We start from the raw sequence: 15,539 nt of genomic DNA, 5'->3' as shown, positions 1-15,539 counted from the left end.
CCATGACCTCTGTCCCAACTGCAGGCAGCAGCTGAGGGCGGAGTGGGGCGGTGTCCCTGGGAAGCTTGAGGCACATGCAGGGCTGCCTAAGTGCCTCTCCAAAGAAGCACTGGGTGCCATTCATCAGCTGGTTTTCAGGGCTGTGAGAAATCAATGGCATCTGCACTGCAAACTCATCATTAGGACGGGAAAACTCTGCAATGGAATTGATTTGTTTAAATATAATAACACAATTTAACAGAGGACTGTGGGGGTGGGGCAGGACCTCAGCAAACAAAACAGAGCTCAGAGAGAGGCTCTGAACCATACGGGGAGCCAGCTGCAAATCACCTTCCACAGTGCCTGATGAGCCCCCATGAAACTAGGGTGGGTGCTGTCCCTGGTTCCAGGTGGCCTAGATATGTCCGGAGCCGCCTATGGGTAGACACAGAATCCTGGCTGGCCACAGCTGTGTTGCTCTTGGAGATGATTTTGCTTGAACATGGGTTCACCCAACACACTGTCATCAGCTCCCACCCCTGGGGTCCAGACACCTGTGAGGAGAAAAATAAATGAACCCTGGGGGTTCCGATCAGAAGGTGCTCGGGTGTAGATGGGGTGACAAAGTGACAACACAGACCAGCAAGCACTGGCTGGGATTCTTGGGGTGTCAGGAGCCCTAGCGATAGAACGCTAGGACAGAACAAAGGTGGGGATGGGCAGAAAGGCAAGTTACATCACAGACTGGGTAAGGCTTTTTTGAAAGATGGCTGACAGCTCAAGAACAAAGTACTTCCCTGTTCTGGGGCAGGGGGAGATAAACACTGTTCTGCCACCCTTACAATGTCCTAGGACCCTGTACACGTTCATTATGTGTCCCTTCATTTGACTCCAATATCCTGTGATGAAGGCACTATTGTTACCACATGTCATAAATTATACTACGGAGGCTTATCTGGGCTGTACAAAGTCACATAGCTGCGGAGCTGGGAGGGAGCACATGCCTGTTTTTACCACATAAACCTACTGACTCCCCACTGTGCAATTCTCCCCTCTCTGAAACCGAGCATCCATGCAGGCAGCCAGGCAGCTTCTGCCTCCGGAAGCTGGGGCCCAAGCCACACTGGGTAGCTGGGGGCAGCAGTTCCAGGTGGTGTCTGAGAAGGCTGTGGGGGTGAAAACTTTGCTGTTCTGGTCCTGAACACACCGTGTCCACAGTGAGGGTGGGCATGGACAAAACCAGGCCCTCACAAAGGGGCCACACCACCCATACTACCAAAAGTGGGAGGCTCAGAAGTCTTAGGTAGGCTGAGAGACCCAAACAGCTCTCAGACGGCCTTGATGCTATCTTGTAATTTGGACTTTTCCTCTGGTGGCAATGGGAAGCTGGGGGCACAAGAGAGGGTTGGAAAGGGCGACAGAGAGGCAGGAACATGGTAAAGCCTGGCTCAGACTCAGAGATAATTTAAAGGGCACATGGATGACAGAGAGAGGAGAGTGATCGCAGGCTTCTTCCACAAGAGACTCAGCCTCAACGTGCACAGAGTTCTGTATCAGTAAGAATTGACCAAGGACCCCCCAAATCACTGGCTCTTCACCCAGGGGAGGGGCAACATAGGCTAGCAGCTGTCTCCAGCTCTGCTCTGTCCGTCCGCTGACAGTTCTCCTTTGTCAATGGCGTTCTCCATCACTGCACCAGAAAAGCCCTGCTGGGGTTGGGGCTGGGCTCCTTCTGCCTTCCCTCTTAAGTTTTAGGGCTAGAGAGATGGAGGAGTCCTTAGGTAAAGCAGTGCGCAAGTGTGAGGACCTGAGTCCCATACCGAGCGAGAGGCGGTAGTGCGCACCTGTAATTCCAATGCTCGGATAGCAAGACGCGAGACTCCCCAGAAGCTCGCAAGCCAGCCAAGTCTAGTGTGCACAGGGGCAAACATTGAGAACCTGTCTCAAACAAGGCGGAAGGAAGGCGGCCTCCGCATGTGACCATGGCCCTTGAACACCTTGAACGCGCATCACATACATGATGTCCCAGAAATCTTCAGAAGGATGGGAGGAGAGCTGTGCAAATTGGGAAACTGAGGCCTGAGAAGCTGCAACCCAGGATCAATCAGGCTGCTACTGTTGCAACCTGGGAAAAGACCCAACTGGCATGGTCTAGAACAGGGTGAGGAAGAGCAGTCGGAGAGGAACACAGTGGTAGAGGTCTGGAGACACGGGCAGAGGTGACCATCACATAGCAGGGAGCAGTCTATAAGGCACGGGAAGGGCCAAGTCCACACAGACCCAGCAAGTAAGTCCAAGCTGAGAGAGATCCAAGTGGGCCTGTGTAGAGGAGGCACTCTGACTAGCCAGAGCTCGACATGTCACCTGGCCTGTGTCACCCAGAAGAGAGACAAAATCTCTAGGATGTGGCACTTGTGTTACTAAACTGACACCGGGGCAGTGCTAGGCACGCTCAGCTGCTGGTCACGCTAGCTGGGCTGTTCTTGATTCTGGTTTCCAATTCCACCCCTTTCCAACTGTGGGTGGCCTCTTTGTGCCTCAGTTTCCTCATCTGGAACACAGTGTATAATAAGACCTTGTATGGGGAGGTCTGGAGCCTGAAGTCAGCATCCCATGTGCTGTGCTCAGCAGCTGACACCAGCCACTCAACACAGCAGGTGGTCACTTGTCATTACTACCAACTGTGCCACTAGCCTCACTAGCAGGAGGCCCAGCCGATGTGTCCTGCATGCTGACTAGACACACGCTCTTCTGCGTGCTCACGTGTTAATGATTGAACCCTCGGATTACTTAGGGTTAGTTAGATCATTATATTGGTTCAGCTGTGGAAACCGAGGCACAGTGGAGAAGACCGTGTGCCAGGCACAAGCCCAAACTTGGGAAACCATTTCTGTTTCTATTGGGCTGAGTCCAAAGCCAGCTAGCCACTGGATGAAGGTCAGTGTCCACACACTTCTGGTCATGCTGACCCAGGACATGAACCAGACAAACGCTGGCTAGGCAGGCATGGCAGGCCATGCTGGAAGTGCACGGGGAATGGGCAAGAGGCTCTGATCTGAAGGATGACAAGTTGCCAATCCTTAGCCTGTTCTGGAACGTTCCTTTCCTGTTCCCGCATATCCTTCTCATTTATTAGGTTCCCAGAGTAGCTGTATGAGAAAAGCCCCAAGAGGGGCTCAGCTCCTGACCCAGCCTTTTCTGTATGTTGCCTCAGTACGTCCTTGCTATACTCTAGTCACGCGGTGCTGTCCATTTCAGAGGTGGAGATGCACTCTGGGTCTCAACATCCATGTCAAAGCCTGGCCCCTCTTTATTGCTGGAGCGGCAAGGATGGAGAAACAGCACTGGGATAAAGGCCTCACTGTGACTGGATCCACCATAGATCACTATAGAGAATTGAGCACCAGCTCACTGGGGAACAGAGCATGCTCCTTGCTGGAGCCCAGGGATGGAGTGACCACTGTAGACAGGGAGTGCCCACAGGGAGGCAAGGAAAGGGAGGCGGGGTTCCAGCAGGGCCTCTGCCTGACAGCTGGAGGATGTGGAGACCTGATGGAGTCTCATCAGACTGCAAGGCGGAACCTAATGCAAGCCCAGGAAAAAGGTCAGTGAGGTGGGGAGCAAGTGTAGGCTGGGCAGGGGATGTGGGAAGCTGGCCCGAGCTATTTTTAGTATCTTGATGCAACAGGGGCAGGCCCTTCTCCTTACCAGGTAAATGTCAGCACCACCAGTACCATGTGGCCAATCAGAGCAGATGATGAAGCCCAGGAGGAAGAGAAAGGCCTTGCTTCCTGCAGGCCTCCAGCAGCGGTAGCCAATGGCTCCCCTAACACATAGGCAACGTTTGCTTAGTCCTCAGAGAAGTATGACCAGCCCCCCCCACCCCCCACCCCTGAGCCTCAGTTTGATTTTGGATTGGCTGTGTGACCTTGGCCAAATGTCCTGTCTTCTCTGACTCTAGTTTGCCCCATTGGGATCAGGCTTATACCCAGCTGGGTTTGTTGAGAATGACATTGAGTCAAGGAGTCATGGAGAGGCTTTGAGTTCAGGGACTTCTGTCCCCACTTGCTGTAGGCAGCTGTGCACACTGTTAGGGTGCACGAGAGTCATGCCATTCCAGGACCTGGAGTCCAAGGGGCCTGTGGCTGTAGCTACAGACAGGAGAGAGTTGAGTACAAGCACTTGTCACACAATGTGGAGTGATCAGGGAGGAGTCCACAGGGCCCCAGCACTCTTACTGATTGGAGACTGGTGGCAGCCATGGAGGTCTCCCCATGTACTGTACTTGCATCAGAGCCTGGGCCACCTGGCACAGCCTTAGGAGGACCACCCTCTGCATACCACCAGCTCCCCCCCCCCAGAAGCAGCTGGTCAGAGGAAAGATAGGATGTCCAAGTCAGGCGATCCCCCCAAACCCACGCAGGGAACAAGATCCATAGCCCACAGGTAGAATTACAGTAAGGCCGGTGTCGACCATCCCTGGATGGTTGAGGCTGGGAAACTCAGAGTTTTAAGCTGGCCTACAGAAGCCAGGGATAAGCCAGAGTCTGGCTGCAATTTCTGTAGCCAGCTGCTCTCCTAAGGACCTAGGCAGTTCAGTCGCTACCTCAGCAAAAACCCAAGCACAGCTTGTGCTGACCAAAGGCAGATGTTCTCACCCAAGCCTGGAGGTGACTCCTCAGTGCCTGAAGCCCAGAGAAAACGCAAGGCAAACTGAGGCACAGAGCTGGAACATTAGGGAGTTAGAAGGAAAAAAAAAAAAGTACAAACTCCATTCTTCGGCATCTGCACATCCAAGACCATTTCCCACCCTTTCCTTTTTCACCTGCCCCCACCAGCCCTCTCCACGATCCTCGGGGCAGCCTCTCTGTGGCTTGGGCGCTGGCAGACCAGTTCAAGCTCATTCTTTAGGCCCAGCTGAAGGCCCTTACCCGAGGCAACAGGGACGCCATACCACAGCCTCCTAAGATGCAGGGTGGGGGAGCGCTTGGTGTCCCTCTGCGAAGGGAGCTGCTGGGGACTGACGGTAAGCTCTCATCTCCAGCCCACTTCTGTCCTCAAATGGGTCAGGGTGGAGGAGCTGTCACTACTGGAAGGACCATGACAGAAGGCAGTGATGAGTTTTCACAGAGCTGGGCGTCTCAGCCCCTTCTAGGTGAGTTTCCACAGACAACTGAGCTTCCTTCCCTGGTCCCATTCTCTGCAGCCATAGCTCCTCAGTTGACTTTGGTCTTCTGTAAACACAGTGCTGGTCCCCATTGTCAGCGTCACCACCTTCCACACAGACAGAGTAGTTTAGGGGGCAGTGTGCATGGGTAGAAGGCTGGAGTGCCGTGCTGTGTGACTGTGTATATCTCTACCTCTGGGCCTCAGGTCTCTGTACACCACGAGGCACTTGGCCAAGTGGCTTCTGAAGAACACTCCTTCCTTGGGAGAGAGTGTGACATTTTGATGATTCAAGACAGTAAGCAGCCAGCTCAGGGTCTTCTCCTTTCCTATGAGGAATGTGAGGGCTTTGGACCCAGAGACAAAAGGCACAGGCAGATCTGTCCTTTACAAGTGTGGCTGAAGTGTGTATCTCACAGACGAAAGCAAGGTGGACTCCAGGCAAACCTCAGTGGGAGGAAAAACTGCTTGTATTAAACTCTGAGTTCTTTTTTTTTTTAAAGATTTATTTATTTATTATTATGTATACAGTGCTCTGCATGTACACCTGCCCACCAGATCACATTATAGATGGTTGTGAGCCACCATGTGGTTGCTGGGAATTGAACTCAGGACCTCTGGAAGAACATTCAGTGCTCTTAATCTCTGAGCCATCTCTCCAGCCCTTCTTTTTTTTTTTTTTAATATTTATTTATTATTCTTATTATGTATTGAGTGTTCTTCCTGCATGTACACCTGTAGGCCAGAAGAGGGCATCAGATCATATTACAGATGGTTCTGAACCACCATGTGGTTGCTGGGAATTGAATTCAGGACCTTTGGAAGAGCAGGCGGTGCTCTTAACCACTAAGCCATCTCTCCAGCCCCTAAACTCTGAGTTCTTTATGGGCCCTCATCCCTACATAAATAGGTAAGTGGTAAAGCTAGAGAGAAACCCAAGCTTCCCCACCGTGGGAAGGATGACACCTACATGTATCCTCTTGTGTCTGCAACAACAAAGCAGTGTGTACTCAGGCTGGTTTCTGGGCTTCTGCAATCCTAACCTGTCCATCAGGAACATTCACTGCAAGCTCCTGAGCTGAGTTTGGGCCCCTGAGGACTGAATGACCAACAGATGTGCAGAGGGTGGCAGAAGAGGGTGGCACTTGGTTCCTCTTTGGACTAGCTTCCTGTCTTTGAGTAGGTGGGATTTTCTCTCCCAGAAAAGGTACTGGGGGCTTCAAGACCTGGTGGATCCGAGAGTCTGGCTCTATCCAGTGTGGGGCCTGAGGCTGGATCCTAAGTTCCCAGGCTGTTGCTCCCATTACAGAAGAAAGAAGCCAGGCCAAACTGGCTGGGCTCTGGGGCCCTGGGAGCTGCTGCCGCACCTGCTTCCAGTTGTGGCTAAACAGATCTTCCCGGCTGGTTTGAGGCTTCCAGGACACACAGACACACAGACTGTGTGTGCACAGACACACAGTGCAAGGAATGCTGCACTCCTCCCCTTCCTCCAGACAGACTTTTTGGCTGCTTCTTTGGTCCTCATCCTCACTGGCTGGCATTTCTGTGCCCATGCACTGCAGGTCTGTGACTGCTGCCTTGGACTCACCGCTTACCCAGCTGCCTTAACCACCATTTGCATTTAGCATGAGGGCCCAGCGTGGTGCCAGTACCTGTGAGAGCCAGTCTGACAGCAGGGAGAACATATGGTTTCAGAGGAAACTGGGCTTGCTCCCAGCTCCATCAATGGCTGTGTGACTCTGGGTAGGTTTCTTAGTCTCTCTGTGTTGTGAGTTTCCTCACCTGTACAATAGGACAAATTTGGCTTTCACTGGCTTGTTGATGCCTTTAAAAGCTTCGCCTTCTGGTTGTATAGGCTAAGGAACAGCATCAGAGAAAGGTAGGGACTTATCCGAGGTCACACAGCAGGTCTGGCGGAAAGGCAGCCCCACCCTGTTGACCCACAGGGGCAGGAATGAGCAGCAGGTTGTAGACTATTTCCAGCTCCAGGCTGGAGTAACTGGATTGGGGGGTGGGGGTGGGGGGCAGGGCAGGCTACAGAGGCTGCTGGTGGAGGGGTGGCCCAGAGGCCACAAATTCCGGGCAGGGGCTGGGGCATGCATTCTCAGCTGGACTGAAGACTGACAGGCATGCCACAGGCGGCCCTGGAAGTCCAGTTCTGCATGACCTCAGGCTGGGTCCAGCCAGCCTTCTGTGTGTTGGCCTTGGTACCCAAGGTCTGTTCAGGCAGCCCACACTGTGCTCAACCTATGAAACGCACAGACTACAGGTGATTGCCAGGCTGGAGACCTGATGTCATACCCTGGAGCCTGGGGGCTGGTGGGGCAGGAGTGTGGCTCTTGTCATGTGGCTGCTCACGGAATATGCACTAGATCACTTCCTCCACCGGATCTCTACCACCCTTTCCACTGTGTTTTCTCAGCGATTCCACAGGCAAGCCTCTCTCTAGGAACTGCCCCCCCCACTCCTCTCCCCCCCATGTAGCCACACAGCTGGGGTCAACCACGTCACATACCCTACCTGCTACCCACCACCCATCCACAGGCCCTGTTGGAAGCAAAGCAAACACTGGACATCTCCCTCATCTGCATGTGATAAAGTGGGGTTCACTAGAAGGAGGCAATAATAAATGGGAAAAAGGAGCTACAGACACCCCCAAAGCCTAGGCCTTAAGCCTACATTCTTTTTTTGTTTGTTTGAGACAGGATTTCTCTGGGTAGCCTTGGCTGTCCTGGACTCCCTTTGTAGACCAGGCTGGCCTCGAACTCACAGAGATCCACCTGCCTCTGCCTCCTGAGTGCTGGGATTAAAGGCGTGTGCCATCACTCCCGGCACCCATGCCTACATTCTTAACCCTGTAGAGGTCGATGCATTCATCCAGTGTGCCTTTGATACACTCCAGCCACAACCTGACAGGACAGTCTCTCTTCTGCATCTGGCCTTTACAACTGTAATGGTTAGAAGCAACTCAAGTCTTTTCTCTTCTGCCCAGTAAGTGGCTTGCCCAAGCTTTGTGTGTGGGCCAAGCCTCATCCCCTCTCAATGACCAAGACTCTTGTGGGCCAGATCTTCCAGGACCTGCCAGGTCATCTTAAGCAGCCTCGAACCTGGAGCCTCTCTAGTACCAGGGGTTGAAGTTACATTTACCAAGAGGAAAATGTCAGCTTCTAGGGCAGAGCTCAGGTGTGGCCCCTCTACGGCCATTAGCCATCTCATGACCTGAGTGGATCTCACCACAGCCCAGAAGCTCAGAGTGGGCTTAGGCCTCACAGTCTCTGTTTTGGCATCCAGCCAATAGGAATAATGCCTTTTATGAGAGCTAATGAGTTGTGCGAGCACTTTGCCTGCTGCAGAGAACCATAAGAAATAGCACCTGGTTGAAGCACTGAGTCACGGAAGGCTCCAGGCATCCAACCCACAAGAGCAAGTGGGCAGAAACAGGCAGAGGGTAGAGTGGGGGGAGGCAGTGCAGACAGGAAGCTCTGCAAACAGAAAGTTCTGGACTTTGCTGGAGCTCTGCTGCTGACACATCTTCCCTTCTCTCTGTCCCTTGTCAGACATGCTGCCTGGTTTGGCTGACTTGAGAAAAGGCCAAAACCCAGGCTGCCAGTTTTAGGAAGGATGGGACTTGGGAGCAGAGACTGTAGGGCAGGCTCAAACAGCGCACCCAAGAGAGATCCCACACAACCAGTGGCCCCAGCTGCTTGAGAGAACTTGGACCCTGATATTACAGGATCTCCTGCTGTGAGAGGGGCACACCACTGTTCATGTAGTGGACGAGGCTCAGAGACCAAGGGTCTCCATGCAGGGTCAGCAGGCCTGCATATGGCTTGTAAGTGATGGAGCCTACACACGCGCTTGATTGCTTCCACGTCCTCCCAATTCTATGTAGGCCTGGCTTCATGGGCTGGCCTTTGGCACACTAGTCCTCCAGCTGTAAGGAACCTCACTGCGCCATCACTGTCAGGAAGTCCTTGATAATCTGTGATTTTTATTTTTCACCCGGCCCTGCAAATGATACAGCTGGTCTGACTCTAACAGAGTCTCACGGGCACTCAGGTGCAGGTGGGAACGGCTAGGACTCAGCTTTCCTGGGAGTCTTTCTTTAGGAGCTGCGTCCCCAGCTTAGTCTTCCTGTTTCCCCTCTATAGCAACATAGTAACATTCCTTCCTTCTCTAGGCTCTCTCACCCACCACTTCCCAGGGTTCATTCCTAGGCCTTCTACCCTCCTATAGATGCTATTCTTAATGCCAGGGAGGGATCCTAGCAGAAAGGGGGGTTTGGGTACAGTGTGGTCAGTCCATACCAGTTCTGGCCCTGTCATTTCCTGCCTGTGTAGCCTACCCTCGCTAGGCCTCAGTTACCCCATCCAATGTGAAACGGCCAGAGGGAGCCGGAGCAGAGAAAGCTAGATCACAGCAACCAGCGGCCACTGTCACTTTGTAGAAGGCATCTCCTTTTGCACCATGTTGCGTCTTCTGAGGACACCCAGCACCACCATCAAAACGGTGCCATAGATGGGGGACCAGGACAGAGCTCAAAGGTGCCCAGATCTGAACCAAAGCAAAGTATGTGGACACGTACTTCCTGATCAAGGTTCAGTTTCCCTGTCTGTACAATGGTGATGGTGACAGCCATTCTCTCAAGGGCAGTTATGGAGAGAAAATGTTTGTCATGGTACCAGTACACAGTCAAGTACCCACAGGAGACATCACTGATGCTGGGACTACTGTTATGATCTCCGTGAACTAGATTAGAAGGCAAAAGCCCTTAGCAGGAGGGAAAGAGCTACCTAGCACGACTACAAAGGGCACTGACAGCAGACAAGAACCATGCGTCCAACACACAGCCCAGGCCCGTGCCCTCTTCTCTCTGGCTTGGGATTCCATGAACAAAACAGAAACTGGGAAATGCACCATTTCCCCATCCAGCTCCCCAAGGCACATTGCCTATTTCAGGTGGCCACATACACCTGCCCACCCCTGAGCGGCAGATTCCCAGTACCAAGATACTTGGCCCATCCACTCACCTGCCCAGGCCTCTGGCAGTCGGTCACAACTCAAGGCTGTTGCAATGTTGGGAGAGGTAGGCCGTGGTGAAGGGGGTGCCGAGTCGGTTCTGTGCTGTCTGAGCTCAGTGCTGTCTCTTGCACAGTCCTGCAAGAGAAAGCAGAGTAGACTGAGCTACGGTTCAGGCCTGCAGGCAAGGCCCAGGTCCCCTAGCTGACCTCTGGGTCCAGCCTGCCTAGGTTCCTTAAACTACCTCCTAGAAAATACAGCCACATGCCCAAGAGGAGAGCTCCATGGAAACTGGGCACAGGGTCCTGAAATCATACTCAAGAGGTCAGATCGGTCTCAGTGGCCTCTAGCCTGTATGCAGCAGTGGCAGTCACACCTCCGTGCACACCACCACTATACCCCACCAGCAGGCCTCCCAGCAGCCTCCAGCGGGAGCTCCTTTGTCTTTCCAAGCCTGAGTGGCCTAGGAGCCCACGCTAGGGTCTTCTGGGAGGCCCTCTCTGACCACCTGCCTCTGTTCTCTGCAGGCTTGCGGCAGATTGACCAAATCTCTCCCAGATTTCCAAAGCCTCATCAGAAGGTCCAGCGTACCTTTCCTCTGACATTATTATCAAGGGTCCCAGGGACCATTCGGTATTGGATAGAGAGGAGGTGTATGGGGAGGGGTGAGTAATGAGATCAGCGATCCTGGCACAGTGAGGGTGAACCTGTGGCCCAGGTACCATGTGCCTTTAGTTAGGAGGCCTCCAGAGCATCCCCAAAGGCTCCCTGCTGTCTGGTTCCAGAACATGGTGGTTATGGTGATGGCTGTGGCAGGTGTGATGTGTGTGTGTGTGTGTGTGTGTGTGAGAGAGAGAGAGAGAGAGAGAGAGAGAGAAGAGAGAGAGAGAGAGAGAGAGAGAGAGAGAGACAGACAGACAGACAGACAGACAGAGAGAGAGAGACAGAGAGACAGAGACAGAGAGACAGAGACAGAGACAGAGAGAGACAGAGAAACAGAGAGATTCTCTGCTATTTTACAAATGAGGAAACTGAGGTTCTTCCCAGTAAGTAAGAGGCGCAAGGTCAGAAGTACCCCATGTCTTCTAGTTTTGCCCACTGCTGACAAAGTCTGGTACAGAGGTGGCTCTGACAGACTCCTCTAAGCTGTGTCTCCAGACAGCCGACTGTTGAGGGTCAGCTGTGGAAGATAAGAAGTCCTGAGGGCTGGAAAAAGTGCCACAGGGAAGAAAGATTTTTTTCAGGACAAACTGCCCAGCCTGCTAGCTGTACTTCCTTCAGCCTGGACACCCAAGGCTAGGGCCCAGAGAGGGCTGCACAGGGAGCCTCTTGCAGCATCTCCACAGCTGTCAATGAGCAAAGATGTGGATGAACATCAGGCCTTTCTAAAACTCCCTTCTGGACCCTAAATACTGCTGGTGGAGCACACACTAGGATCGCCATTTTTAGAGGAGGGTGTGGAAACGCAGTCTGGTGGGCTATCCCTCAAAGCATCGAGAGGATGGGACCCTTAGCCATATCCAGCAACTCGGGTAACTCCCACCAACAGAGCACTGATCTGGAAGCCAGACATGGGAGGGAACACATTTGGAGACCACTCAGACCAAGGTCAAGTAGAACCAAGGGGACTTGGTGCTGTAGCATAGGCACGCTCTTCACCTGTGACCTCTGTGGGCTTTCAAGCTCGCTTTGAGGAAGCAGGATTCAGGGAATGTGACAGTTCACTGGGGCGTAAAACACCTAGCTACAGGAGGTTCTACCTTCTGACCTTGACTCTCTCTGGAAAGCCTTGAGACCTCAGAAGAAAACATTCCACTTCACTAGAGGGAGAGGAAGGCGCAGCCAGCAGCCCAACCCACTGCTGGGTGGGGCAGAGGCCTCTACCTCAGGTGACTTGGGGGGGGGCGGGGTGCAGGGGATCCATAGACAAGTGGGAGGGGCCTCTTACAGATTACTTCTCTCCCCCCTCCCCCACCCCCAGATCACTCCTTTTAGAGTGTCATTCTTCCCAAATCATAACCCTTTGCACGGCGGGAGTGGTAACTGAAAGGTACACAGGGCACTCTGGGGAGTAGGGAACGCTGCATTTCTCCGTGGCACAGAGGTTACACAAGCATCTTCACTTTGAGATAGTTTATCCAGCTACATGAGTAGGGTAGAACACTTTTCTAAGTAGTTGTAACTTCAATAGCAGCTGGAAAAAAAAATAAAATAAAATCCTGAAGCCCTGGCCTGAGTGACAGGCCTAGGCCCTCCCTGGACTGTCCTGCTGCCCTACCTCCCTGTCCTCCACACTCCACAGCTGCCTTACCTGGGATGTCCTGGCCCTTCCCACCACGCCAGCAGCTGCCTCCTCCAGGAAGCCTCTCTGGATCTCCCTCCCATCCTTTTCTGGGCTCACAGGTGCCTATACAGTTCTGGGTGGGAAGGGACAGAGCCTGTCTTAGGAGGCTTAAGTCTTTCACTTCTGACTCCAAAGGTTCTTCAGGCAGAGGGCCCTCGGGGTAAAGTGGGGTTAGGTGGTACTCTCTACCTCCTTTTCCCCCCCAGGGAAGAGTCTCTCCCCACCCCCACCCACCCCCATCCTGTGGTGATCAGTCTCCAGGCGGCACAGATCATAGGCCAGCTCAGACAAGGCAACGCTCACTCCTTCACCATCATCTTCATGTGCAGTGAAGATCAAAGGCGGGGGGGCTGAACTTGGGGATGCAAAGAGGTTCAAGGGGTTCTCTTGTTGTAGATGGAACCATAAATGTATGCCATTTCCCCATAATTATTTATTTACACTAAGACCACAAGACCTTCGAAAGGCAAAGGAAGAGGTGTGGGACTTTGACTTCTCTGAGGTCCTTCCGGGTAGCCCTCCAGGCTACCTGCACGGCAGCCTCCCCACTCCGCTAGGGGTAACAGTTGAGCCCCAATGCTAGGTCCTAGGTGCATACAACCAACCCACTGTGGACCTCTTATCTTCATCTTCCCAGTTCCAGCTCTGTTCTAAGTGTATGTGTGATCACTAGCCCCTTAGCTCACCACCTATCTGGTGGTGGTAGGCTAATTGAGCCATCTTTGATGGGTCTGTTTTCCTTCTCCAGTGGAAGGCATGAATCCCAATAGGTCAAGGAGATTGTGAGTCTCAGGTCACCTTGTCCCCACTGTGGCCAGCAACAGTTCCTGCTAGCAGCAATCTGATTCAGCCACCTCGCTCCACACAGGCCATAACACCTACTCCTTGCCTCAGACACCCGTTGCTAAGAAAGGAAGTCCCTACTGAGCAGAGGCGTAGGTGAGCCAAAGTATGGTCAGGATGGGTGAGGGAAGGACACCAGGTCCTGGGGGCGCAGGGAGGTCTGTCCTACAGGAGAGAAGACAGCCAGCTATACAAAAGCAGCAGGAACGGCAGCTGTTTGTATATGTAGGGGTGGGTGAGGTAAGTACACCATCCCTAAAGGTATGCAAGCAGAGGGAGGGCCTATGAGGTCATAGGTAGATCAGCAGCAAGCTGGACTTCAATTTCTCAGACTTCCCTGAGGACCAAATCACTCAGATGACTAGCCTGATTGCTGAGCCCACAGCGCCCTGTCCTCTCTCCCCAGAGAGAATGTGGGTCTGGAAGACGGCCCAGAAATTTAAATTGTTAACAAGACCTCCCAGGTGATCCTCAGCATTTGGAAAGATGGGAGACACTGGTAGGTGACCTTCCAGGTCCTTCTGGGGCCCGGAGATTATCAGCTTTGAATATCTCTCTCCACCGCCCCAAACCCCTCTGGAAGATAGCAGCCCTCCAGGGCAGTGGCCTGAGCACATCATTAACAACGATTTAAAAGCTTCAGGATGTGGGGGGAGAGGTAGGGTTGCAAGGGGGATCCGTCCCACAGTGGTGGTACTAGCCCAGCTCCTCCTCAGCCCCTCAGCCCCCCAGAGCCACAAGCTTAGTATGGGGCAGGGGAGCAACAGCTGTTGGGCTGCTGCTCAGTGAGGCTCCAGAAAAAGCAATTATCTTGCTCTTAGCAGAAATGCATTGGCCCTGTTACACACACACACACACACACACACACACACTCAGCCAGGCCAAGAGGCTGTGGTGGTCCTCATTACCACCCACTCCAGACTCCAGATTTCTGACTCCCTCCACCTCACTCCTCTGAGCACACTTCCAACACTTAAATCATTTAGCCCGCTAAACCGGAGACGGCAAAATGGGTGCTATTTCTTAAAAACATACAGAGAGCGTATTAAATTATTGATAGCCATTAAACAGGAGGAAAATATTAAACAGCTCTCAGCCCTTATCAATCATTCATGCAGTTTCCACTGGGGTGTTTTCTGGAGTGATCACTCAGGCAGCCCGGGGAGCTGGCTCCTGCCAGCAAGGAAGGCAGTGGCTGGAGAGAGGCCAGCAGCAGGCTGGTCCCAGCCCCAGCAGTCACCTTGGGTAAGGGTATGTGGGGGCAAGGAGGTGAGGCTTTCACTTGCAAATGGGAAATCTTCTGCTTTTCCCTACATATCATTAACAAAGGGAGACTCCAGCACTGCCTTCAGGAGCCTCTTAATTAAATCCAGCCTGCTTTTATTGGGCACCTACTATAAGTCAGGCCTGAGGGATACACAAATAACCAAGCCTCAAGGCCCCCAGGGGCTAACGGGAGGTGGTGAGGACCCATTGCCAGGCAGTGTGACTGCACTACACAATGACGGAGCCCAAACTAGAGGTCCATGGGGGAGGTAATACAGAGAAGAGGGGACGGCCGTGGCGGCATGAGGCTGCCAAGGAAGGATACATTGAAGTAATTCCTGGGGAAATTCTTAGATAGGATTGGAAAATAGCCCTGAGGGTAAGTGGGGAGTAGCACTACAGGGATAGCTCAGACCTGCGTGAGTGGCAGCTGCTGACTAGGCGGGATGGGAGCTTGGGCCCACGGAGTAGAAGGCATAATAGGTAGGAGGCCAGCATCCTTCGTATACACAGGCAGGAGCTTGGGGTTTACCCCAGCTGCCCGGGCTGGTATCCCCACCACGCTGGTATGGCAGATCCATTTCCTGGCTCTGATTCAGGACACCTAAGCCAGTGTGTGACGCAGGCCTGGAGGCTGTAGGTCCAAGGCCCTGCTGCGTTCAGCTACAGACAGGCCTGGCAATACTACCCTTGGGAGACAGGCTCCTCACTGCTGCCTAACCGTGCCAAACACCAGGGCTGTGGGAGCCAGCAGACACCTGATACTGCCCCACCTCATAGTGCAGGGACCAGCCACAGCCAGAGGCCATGTGAGGATCCCAGACCCAGCTGGGCTGCTCAGCCAGACCCTGCCCAGCTCCTCTCGCCATGCCCAGCACATATTGGTCTTCCTAAATGTTTTTCAGGGCTGTCACTTGAGGCA

The 15,539-nt window shown here is 53.2% G+C and overlaps 1 protein-coding gene across 5 annotated transcripts in view; it reads right to left on the bottom strand.

Annotated features, from left to right (window-relative positions):
- The window catches only part of ZMIZ1 (zinc finger MIZ-type containing 1), a 204,334-nt gene that overhangs the window by 150,181 nt on the left and 38,614 nt on the right, over positions 1-15,539 (bottom strand). For all 5 annotated transcript variants that reach the window (XM_084795985.1, XM_084795990.1, XM_084795987.1 and 2 more), the window contains exon 2: positions 10,176-10,302. The gene's annotated coding sequence lies outside the window, so the exon portion shown is untranslated. The remainder of the gene's footprint in view (positions 1-10,175; positions 10,303-15,539) is intronic.

This window comes from Acomys minous (genome assembly GCF_964271855.1).
Source record: "Acomys minous genome assembly, chromosome: 9".
NCBI classification, from domain to species: Eukaryota; Metazoa; Chordata; class Mammalia; order Rodentia; family Muridae; genus Acomys; species Acomys minous.
This window is presented reverse-complemented; position numbering and strand designations above follow the sequence as displayed.